Source organism: Phalacrocorax carbo, chromosome 2 (assembly GCF_963921805.1).
Source record: "Phalacrocorax carbo chromosome 2, bPhaCar2.1, whole genome shotgun sequence".
Classification (NCBI taxonomy): Eukaryota; Metazoa; Chordata; class Aves; order Suliformes; family Phalacrocoracidae; genus Phalacrocorax; species Phalacrocorax carbo.
Window position 1 is genome coordinate 6392201 of NC_087514.1, and position 8917 is coordinate 6401117.

Here is an 8917-nt window from a genome sequence, read left to right on the forward strand (position 1 = left end):
TGTCAATCAGAATCTCCCCAGGAGTAACTTGTACCCACTACCCCTGTCTTTTCCTTGTGGCTTCTTGTAAATAGGGAGTCTCAATCTTCTTAGTAGCCACCCTTTAAATATTGGAACATGGTAATAAGGTCTCCCTTACGACTTCTTTTCTCAAGCTGAACAAACCCAGTTCTCTGGCAGGCTTTCTAGTCCTTTGATCATCTTTGTGGCCCTTCTCTGGACCCTCTCCAGCCTGTCCACATCTTTTTTGTACAGCTTTTTTCCTGTATAGACCTTGCTTATACTAAGTTATGAACTGAGATTGTCATTTGGTTAAAGGAGCTGTTTCCCAATCCTGACATCTTCTCTCTGCTTACCCTCCCCTATACTTGGGTCTTGTAGGGCAGGCTTTCTCACCCTTCTCCTGATCAGAGTAGCTGCACTGCCTTCACTTCTTCTGCTTTGAATTTTTCTGTAGCATGGTCCTTAGTGGAGGACATTACCTAGCCCAGTGAATAAGGTCATACCAAAGAAAGAGTGGATCTGAGAAAATGGTGTCCATTTATTCTCCCCCCAGCCTCAACCCTCCTGTCAGAAGCTGCACACAGATCAAGGAGGTTAATAAGGAAGAAGAGGCAGAAAAGACAGAATAACAATCCAAGGAAGTAATGATTTTTACTTTGGCCAGGAAGGCAACTGTGGCTAAAATATTTCAAGAGTGTCTACAATGAAAAAGATGGTGTTATTTCAGTTCTAGTCAAAGCTAACAACTATATTTTGTGGTCATTTGCATTAAATTTTGTAATGAGTTCATGTCCCTGAGAAGTGATGACAAGCCCTAGATACAATGCCACCCTGCTCTAGGGCAGTTACAGCATGTCAGCTGTTATGATAGAGGGAATTTGTGCTGAAGAGCAGGAATCCTCACTACCTATAATTCCTGGAAAAAACAAGAAAGGTGATAATTAGGCCTATTTAGGAGTTCTGGGTGAGCATCTCGTATCTTTAACGCAGGCCAATGGGAAGTTTTTATTAGAAACAGATTTACTTCATGACTAATCTGAACCATATTTAAACCATGACCTCACTCATTCATTAACTTCTATCTCAATAGGATGCACTGGAGTGAGGAAAATGATCCTTGTGCTTTTTCCTCACATCACTTGTTTACATCTGCTATCTTTTCCCATTAAAATATCAGCCTACAAACAAAAATTACTACACCTAGAAAGAAACCCCAACTGTAAATCTGCATCTTGTGGGGCCATAGCACAATACTTCTTCTGGAAGCATTTGCTTCCCTTTTAGGTGTGATCATGCAGGAAATTTAGCATTTAAAAAAAAAAAAAGAAAATTCTGATTGATTTATACAGCATAGTAAAGGCATAACAAAAAAGCAATAAGTTATCCCTGAAGTGCATTTTAAAGGACGTGCACTGTATAGCAAATGGATTTTAAAGTAAAAGTATGGAAAAATGAATTCATTCAAAGTTTGCTTATGATACCCAAAACAGTAATGCGTAAATGAAAAAGAATGGAAGGAAAAGGTTATGTGGGCATTTCAGTCTAAAAGCTTACTGCTGTGGAGAAAAGGAAACAATCAGAAATAATCGTATCCACAGAAATAGAATTTTGTTATGGATTCATGAATTTACAGAAGTTTATATGCTTAAATCTCATTGCCAACTGTAAAAATTTGTGGCTTTCTTAAAAGTCCAAGTTCATACTGCTAGATTTCAGATACTTAACTGAAACCACTGCATGTGTCTGGTAAATATTTCTTCTATAGAAAGAGAGTGTCTTCTTCAGAGTAATTTATCCCATCCTGAGGTCTGAGAACCTGTCTGGAGGACTTTGGCTCTCCTCACTGGCTACCCAGGCTCCTTAGAGAGAAGATAGATGAATGTTTTTCTACTTCATGGATTGAGTCTTGTCTTCAGTGTTACTCTGCATATTGGCTTTTCACAGTTCACCTGGTGACCCCATATATAAGGATATCTTCTGTGAACTGAAAATATGCTTCTGGTAAAGAAGGCGAAGTTTGTTCACTTCAATCCTTGGTGTACAGGCAGCTCAAATAACATGCATACATATTGTCAGATTCTTAAAATCATGTGTTTCCTAATGTAAATTGAGCCACTGGACCAACTTATAGAGGAAAAAAAGTAATTTTGGTAATGTGATTGGCTATCTTTCAAATATTACATTTTGCTTTATGTATTAGGCTTGATGCAGGGTAATAACAGGTGAGTTAGACAAGTAACGATTATGAATCCCTGTGTTATTACAACTCTGCAGATGTCTGTGTGGGTCAAGGACCAGTGGCATATGGGGCAATTTTAAATGGGACGTTGCAGCTGAATATGAGGGCGCCTGGGCGTAGCACCAGTGAGGAGCATCAGAGTCTTGGTGTGGTCCCAGTAGGCACTTTGTAGAGTTAGGTCCCTACTCTGGCAGCATCCTGACTTCATGCCAGAGCAAGAGGTGAACTTCATCACTTGAAGGAAAACTGGGAGCAATACGGGAGCAATGCTGTGTTTCATTTAATCCCTTAGTGTTAAGGCTAGTGGAAAGACAACAGAAATTGGGCGGGTTTTTTTAATGCACTAATGAGCAAGCTAAATGGGATGGGGGATAAATTATAAAACTGCATAAAGAAGCTTGTTTCTAATCTGTAGAAGAAGTTGAAATGTTCAAAGGGAGCTCACTGAGAGTGACACACCCAGCTTAGCTGTAACTGGTGAATGAGCAAATGGAAAGCTGTGGTAGCCAAAGAGTAGAAAGGAGATGAACTGAGGAAAGGATTTTACCTGTGTGTATAGCCACAGTAGAATAAATATCATTTGAGATGGTGTTGTTAAAGAAAGGACTTATATAGAAGAGAGAAGTTTCTATCCTGGCTAAAAGTAAAAGGAAACAACCCTAGGTAACAACCAGCTGAGCGCAGTTCTGCTACAGAGGTAGGAGTCCAGCTGGGATAACTCTGAAAAATGAATGCTAATCAGCCTTGTGGGATAAAACCTTGATAAAGCATGCTTATTAACATGATCTCCAGCTTTTCTGGTGCACAGCTGAGAAGTTGCTTTCATTCCCACTTTCCTAGGACAGTCACATGAAATAATTAACCAACGAACATGACATCAAATGGGGAGTAACACAAGCTGTTCTTAATAAAAGCAATTAGGAATGACAGAACAATAATTTCACTCTCCTCAGATATAAGTCAACTAGTAGAGAGACCTATTTCTGTTAACAACATATGCTGCTTGTAATAAAACACAGAGGTGGAGGAACCAGGTCTCTGTATAGAGGCAAGGGGACAGAAGGGCTTTGGTAAGTAAGCCTTAAGTGCTTGCTTCGGTGTGGGTGCCAGGTGAATCTCTGCTCAACTGCCTTACTCTGGAAGTACCAAGGTTGCAGACACTGAGTTTACAGAGGTAAACTCACCACTCTGCTCTTGAATGTGTTTCGAATTGCCTCGGTTCTGGAAATCCTGATTTGCTCATGTGTTTATCCAGATTAACAATCTCTTGTGATGACCATCTACCTGTATCTCTCAATCAGGTAGAAAGGCTTGGAGCATCCCTTACAGATCTGGCCTTGAGCAGGACACAGAAAGATAATATGGCACCCTTTCATCCAACAGATCAGTTAGAGCACTTATGGAGGTTTGGGAGGTTGAACTCCTGCTGCCTAAAGGAAACAGAACCACGACTCCAAATGTAAGGTAAAGACCTTAAACACTTGGTTTGAGGATGTTCACAAGGTGAGTTTTTCCCTACTGTTTTTCTCTAGTGTATTGAAGTGGTTTCACTTTGATTTAAACAGTCATATATTCTTTAAGGTAGGAGAGAGACAGAGAGTGTGATTGTTTTGCCTAATGATAACTCTCCCTTGGGATGAAAAAGGGAAAACTTTTTTTTAGTCTTTGCCTCACTGAGCGCCTAAGGGAGAAAATATAAATTAATGAAATTTTTGGGGCAGTTCTGTGTAGTCACTGGGTTCACATAACCTTTTTTAGACTCTTAATGCCCAAATAACTGAACTTCAACATGAGGTGCACACAGGTTCCAAAACAACTCTTAGTATTTCACAAAACCAAACCCTTTGGGCAGACTGAGTGAAGGAGATATGGATTAAGATCAACACAAACAGGGCAAGGGAACTGATCTCAAGAGTCTACCATGGGATTGTGAATACTTTAATCACTGAATTTTTGGATGAAAGACATAGCTGTGCCTGCTCTATCTGTGTTTTTTTAATGAGCCTGGGTACAGAGAATACAATTATGGAGTGTTTATGTTTCCCTTATGTTTTCCCCATGTAAATCTCTTTGGTAATATCGGAAGAGGAACTGCTATCTTACGGGTCCTCCCTGGGTTAGACAAGATCTAGACCCTCAGCTGCTCTGACTTCTCAAAGCAAAAATAAGTACACTGTATATACTGTATGCAGCAAGTGAAGTGCCTGGAGCAACTACTGTTATTTCTGGCGCATCATGGATAAAACAGGAGCTAAAGAAGGATTTTGCTGCTCCTAATTTTGAGGTCTTTCATCCTGAAATGCTGTTGACTCACAGTAGTGCATATGCAAGCACTGTGCATACTGATGCGAATTAAATGTATCTTATGTCCAACAAAATACAGGAACCTGTAGTTAGTTGCAAAGAAGCTTCTGCGTCATTCAGTGCAACCCAGCACTCTATGAACACCAGGGAAAGATCAAATCAATATTGTCTTTAGATGAGTACACAGAAGGGTTGTTGCGTATATATAGTCACGTGTGTAAAAACATACTATTGCATCTGCAAATCAAAGGTACTAGTGCCTGAAGGCTTTGTGTGAGAAAGTGATTAGGGATGTTTTTGTTATCTCACGCTCCTGCAGTAGGAGCAAATTAGTTATTGGAAAGTACAAATGGATGAGCCTAACAACAGCTTCTTGTTAATTAGGGGTCTGGTTAGGCATACCTTAGCCATCAAAAAGTTGATCACAGATCAGCCTCTCTGATCTACAGCCACTGAGGTGTCTAGCCCAGATCCACAAAGCAGTCGATGGATGTGAAGGGTCTACTCGTCTCTGAGCAGCACAGACCACAAGCGCAGGATACATGGACACACTGGCCTACCTTAGGCTTGAAATATTTCTTTCCTCTGAAAAGAGACTCAAAAGACATCTAAGCCCCACCCTGTAAAGCAGATGCCAAGATGGATCCCATCTAACTTACAGTGGGTGAATCAACTGCCATTGACATTTTAAAAAGAAAAAAGATAAACAAAAGGAAGCCATGTGTGGTTTGAAAGTCATTCTGGAGTGGAGGGCAAGCCTCACATTTCTACTGCTGTAGTGTAACATGCTGCACTCCCCTATGCTGCAATGTCAGGGGTATATATCCTTTTAGCTCTCTCTTACTTGCTTCTGCTGTAGACTCAAACCCACTAGAGACAACTGAAATCTGACACACCTATCAGAAAAACATACAACTTTAAAATAAAGTTTGTTCTTTATAAAGTGCAATCTAATAGCAGCTAGAAAAAGAATCCACTTTAGTTCTTGAACTTAAAGTTAGCTGAGTTCAAGTTTGGGCATTTCACTTGAGGTTTCCAATTTTTGCAAAAATCTAGCTGCATGATTTTTTTTCCTCCTAACAGGAAATGGGTTTTTATCTCTACCTTTGGGCATACAATTGATTTCTCATCATACTGAAGTTCCTATCAACCTGTGCTAATTGGCACACTAAGCAGTCTAATTAAAGAGGGAGGGGGCTTATTCTGTGATCCCTGGAAGCAGTTTCTCCAGAATAAGACTGGACAATGCTGGCAGAGTTGCATGATCAAGGTAGGCTTTACAATGCCTATGCTGTAACTGTTTTGAAGAGGTACAAGGTACGTCCCGAGGGATTCAGTGTATTACAGATTCCCCTGCCCTAAACTCACTTCAATTTGTTTCAAGGGATTATTGATCTGAATGTTAACGTCATTAGCCTCAGCACTTAACTGAGGATATGAAGAAGTACATTTAAGTTCGAATCACCAGGTCAAAGACACATGTCAGATGGAAACCATTTCTGGAGTTCCTGTAAAAGATAACATCTCTGCTTTAAGCCCCTGGTTCACGCTTTATTTCTATATACAGTCATGTCTCCATGGTAAGCCACACTGGTGTTTTTTTTTTTTTAATAAAGTCAGTAACAAGTTAATGGGAAACCAGGAAGGTGATAAGTTTTAAAGAGAAGCTAGAAATTATTACATCACAGAGGACAACAGGAGATAATTGGATATAATTTATCTTCTACTCTGTACTTTGGGCTGATAAATAGTCATATGCAATTGCTCATGGAGGTATGTATTGAAGTAATAAGTAGCAATGTGTCCTTCAGCACCTGCAGTTCTCAGATACTCTGGGCACAAGGACAGTATGGTTTAGGGCTGAGAAATTCCAATTAGCCTGAGAGAAGCAGAGGCCCAGCCCCATTCATTTGAAATCATAGGGTAGAATTGAAATGTCAGAATTAACAACTGAAAGATGTACCAGCTGGGACTCATCCAGAGCCCTTAATATTTGGAGATTCTCTTAAGCCCTACAGCATGAGATTTAACATTCTTTCTTAATTTTTTGATAGGGTGAATTATTTTAATTAAAAATTTTAAGTATCAATAAAAATAACTGTGAGTACTCCTGATATCTGTTTAGATATTTTATCCCATTTAACATTCTTCTATTTTTTGGCCTCATCTCCATCCTCTAGCAATTAATTACATTTTAATCATATTGTGAGTTAGAAATGACATTGCTTTGATCTGCCTTTCATTCCTCACCTCTTAATTTCCTTGAACATCTATCTATCTGGACTCATGAGAAAGAACGAACCTTCTCCAGAGCATTCACTATCTTATATTCTTTTACCACATCCCATCCTAGCCATCTGCTTTCTAAAATACATAATTGCAGCCTTTCTGAGGTTAGAATTTACAGTAGTCCACAACGTCCTTTGAAAAATGGATCACTCTCACTTGGAAACTTTTTCCTATGAACAGCAACTTCTGATATGCTACAATCAGCAGTGAGCTACTACTCATATTTGAATGCTACTTTACTTGATTATGTTTCTCACTCATCTGGGTCATTTAATTGAAAGGGATACAAACATGTTGACTTATGGCAACACTGAGGCTGAGATTTAGATTTAGATAACAATTTAGATGTTGTCTTTCATTGCTCAAGTCATCTTGCTTAATCTGTTCACTACAGTTTGTTTTACCTCAGACTTCTCAAGTGCAGATATGTGAGTGTCCTGGTTATGTTATGTGTGTGGCGACCTTCTCCTCTGACAGAGACATCCATTCCATAGCAGTGCCCCACCAAAACCCCCAAAACCAACCAACCAACCAACCAAAAAAATCTTAAACAGGCCAAATGATTTAACTGTTTCCTTCTTTCCTAGCCCTGCTCACATACGACTGGAAAACCTGTTAGTAAAGCCCATGACCTAGGAATTACTTTTAAAGCAAGTGTAAGATCCATCACCTCATTTGAGCTCCTCTGTTGTGTAGGTGAAGGTTTGAAACTATGTAGGTGTATTCCCAATAAAAAGATGCTTCTCTTTGCTGGAGTGTTGAGCTGCTACCAGCTAATTTGGGATCATTGGATAGTGGAATTACCACAGTCCTGCAGCGATGGGATACACAGCATTGGTGATGTGCTTTGCTTTGAAAGCAGAGATTGTGGTCTGGGCTGCGCTTGCTGAAGGCTCAAAACTGTGAGATGGAGACATGCACGGTTGCTCTCCCAAAAAACAGGGAGAGCTCTTCCACCCTGTTTCTGGGTCTCATGTAAGATAAAGAGCCATGCTTCAGCCCTCAGTTATGTAGACTGAAGGGTAGGATGTGCAGATATATTAAGATAATTGGGAGTCTGAGACCTTGGTTAATGAAATTAAGGTAGAGATATCTGCCTATAAGTATACTTGAAAGAAAAGAAAGGTAGCACCACAGAGGGAACAGAGGTATTTAAACTAAATAATAATAGACTTTAGTAAATAAATGCTGAAGGTTAGAAGGGTGGGGTTTTTATAACCAGTGAAAGTCCACATTGGTAAATCCCTCTGAAATGGTGCAGGAAAGGGTAGTAAGGGAGAAATTAAATCCTGAAGGGAGATATATATTAATGGGTTTATCTTGGATGGCTGTTCTTCTGCTTCTGAAAAAAATTAAACAAAAAACAATCTGCTTCTTTGTGACTTAAACTTGAAAAGCTAGGACAGGGATAATGGGGAGGGGACAGGAACATTTGGAAATTGTTTCAGGAGTAAAAAAAAGGAAAGAAGAGCTACAGGTTAAAAAAAAAAAAAGAAAAACACAACAACTTTGAAGTGTGAGTCTTTGGAGATACGACCTGCCCTTCACAGCAGGGAGCAGAAAGGAAAAGCTTGGCACCTGAGATCGAAAAATGCAGGAGGAACACAGCAAACGGCAAGTCCTTACATGTGGTGTTGTGTAGTTAGTAGTTATATGCATACAGGGAAGAGGGTGCATCAGGAAAAGTCTCACACTGCACAGGACAGAGCAGCTGATACCATCGATGTTCGGACATCACCTCGTTAACACCAGCAGGTTCTTGCCAGGTGCTGTCTTGTTTCAGGGTTGGAGAGAAGGGCTGGGCACAGCCCTGTCACCAAGGTGCTATTTTTATCCATAAGAAAAAGATTTCAGGGTTGAAAAGGACTTCAGCTGGCAAAAAGTAGTGCATTTCTTTGTTTTTAGGAAAGACTCACAGCAGCTATCTACTCTGCATTCAGGTACAACAAGCAAGTCTTATACTTGTTTTATTCCCTGGTACAGCTGCATGGTGCAAGAGAAAAGGCAGAAAATACTGTAAAAGACACAAAAAGCCTGGTATGTTGTTTGTTTGGGTTGTGGTTTTTTTTCAGAGAAATTAAT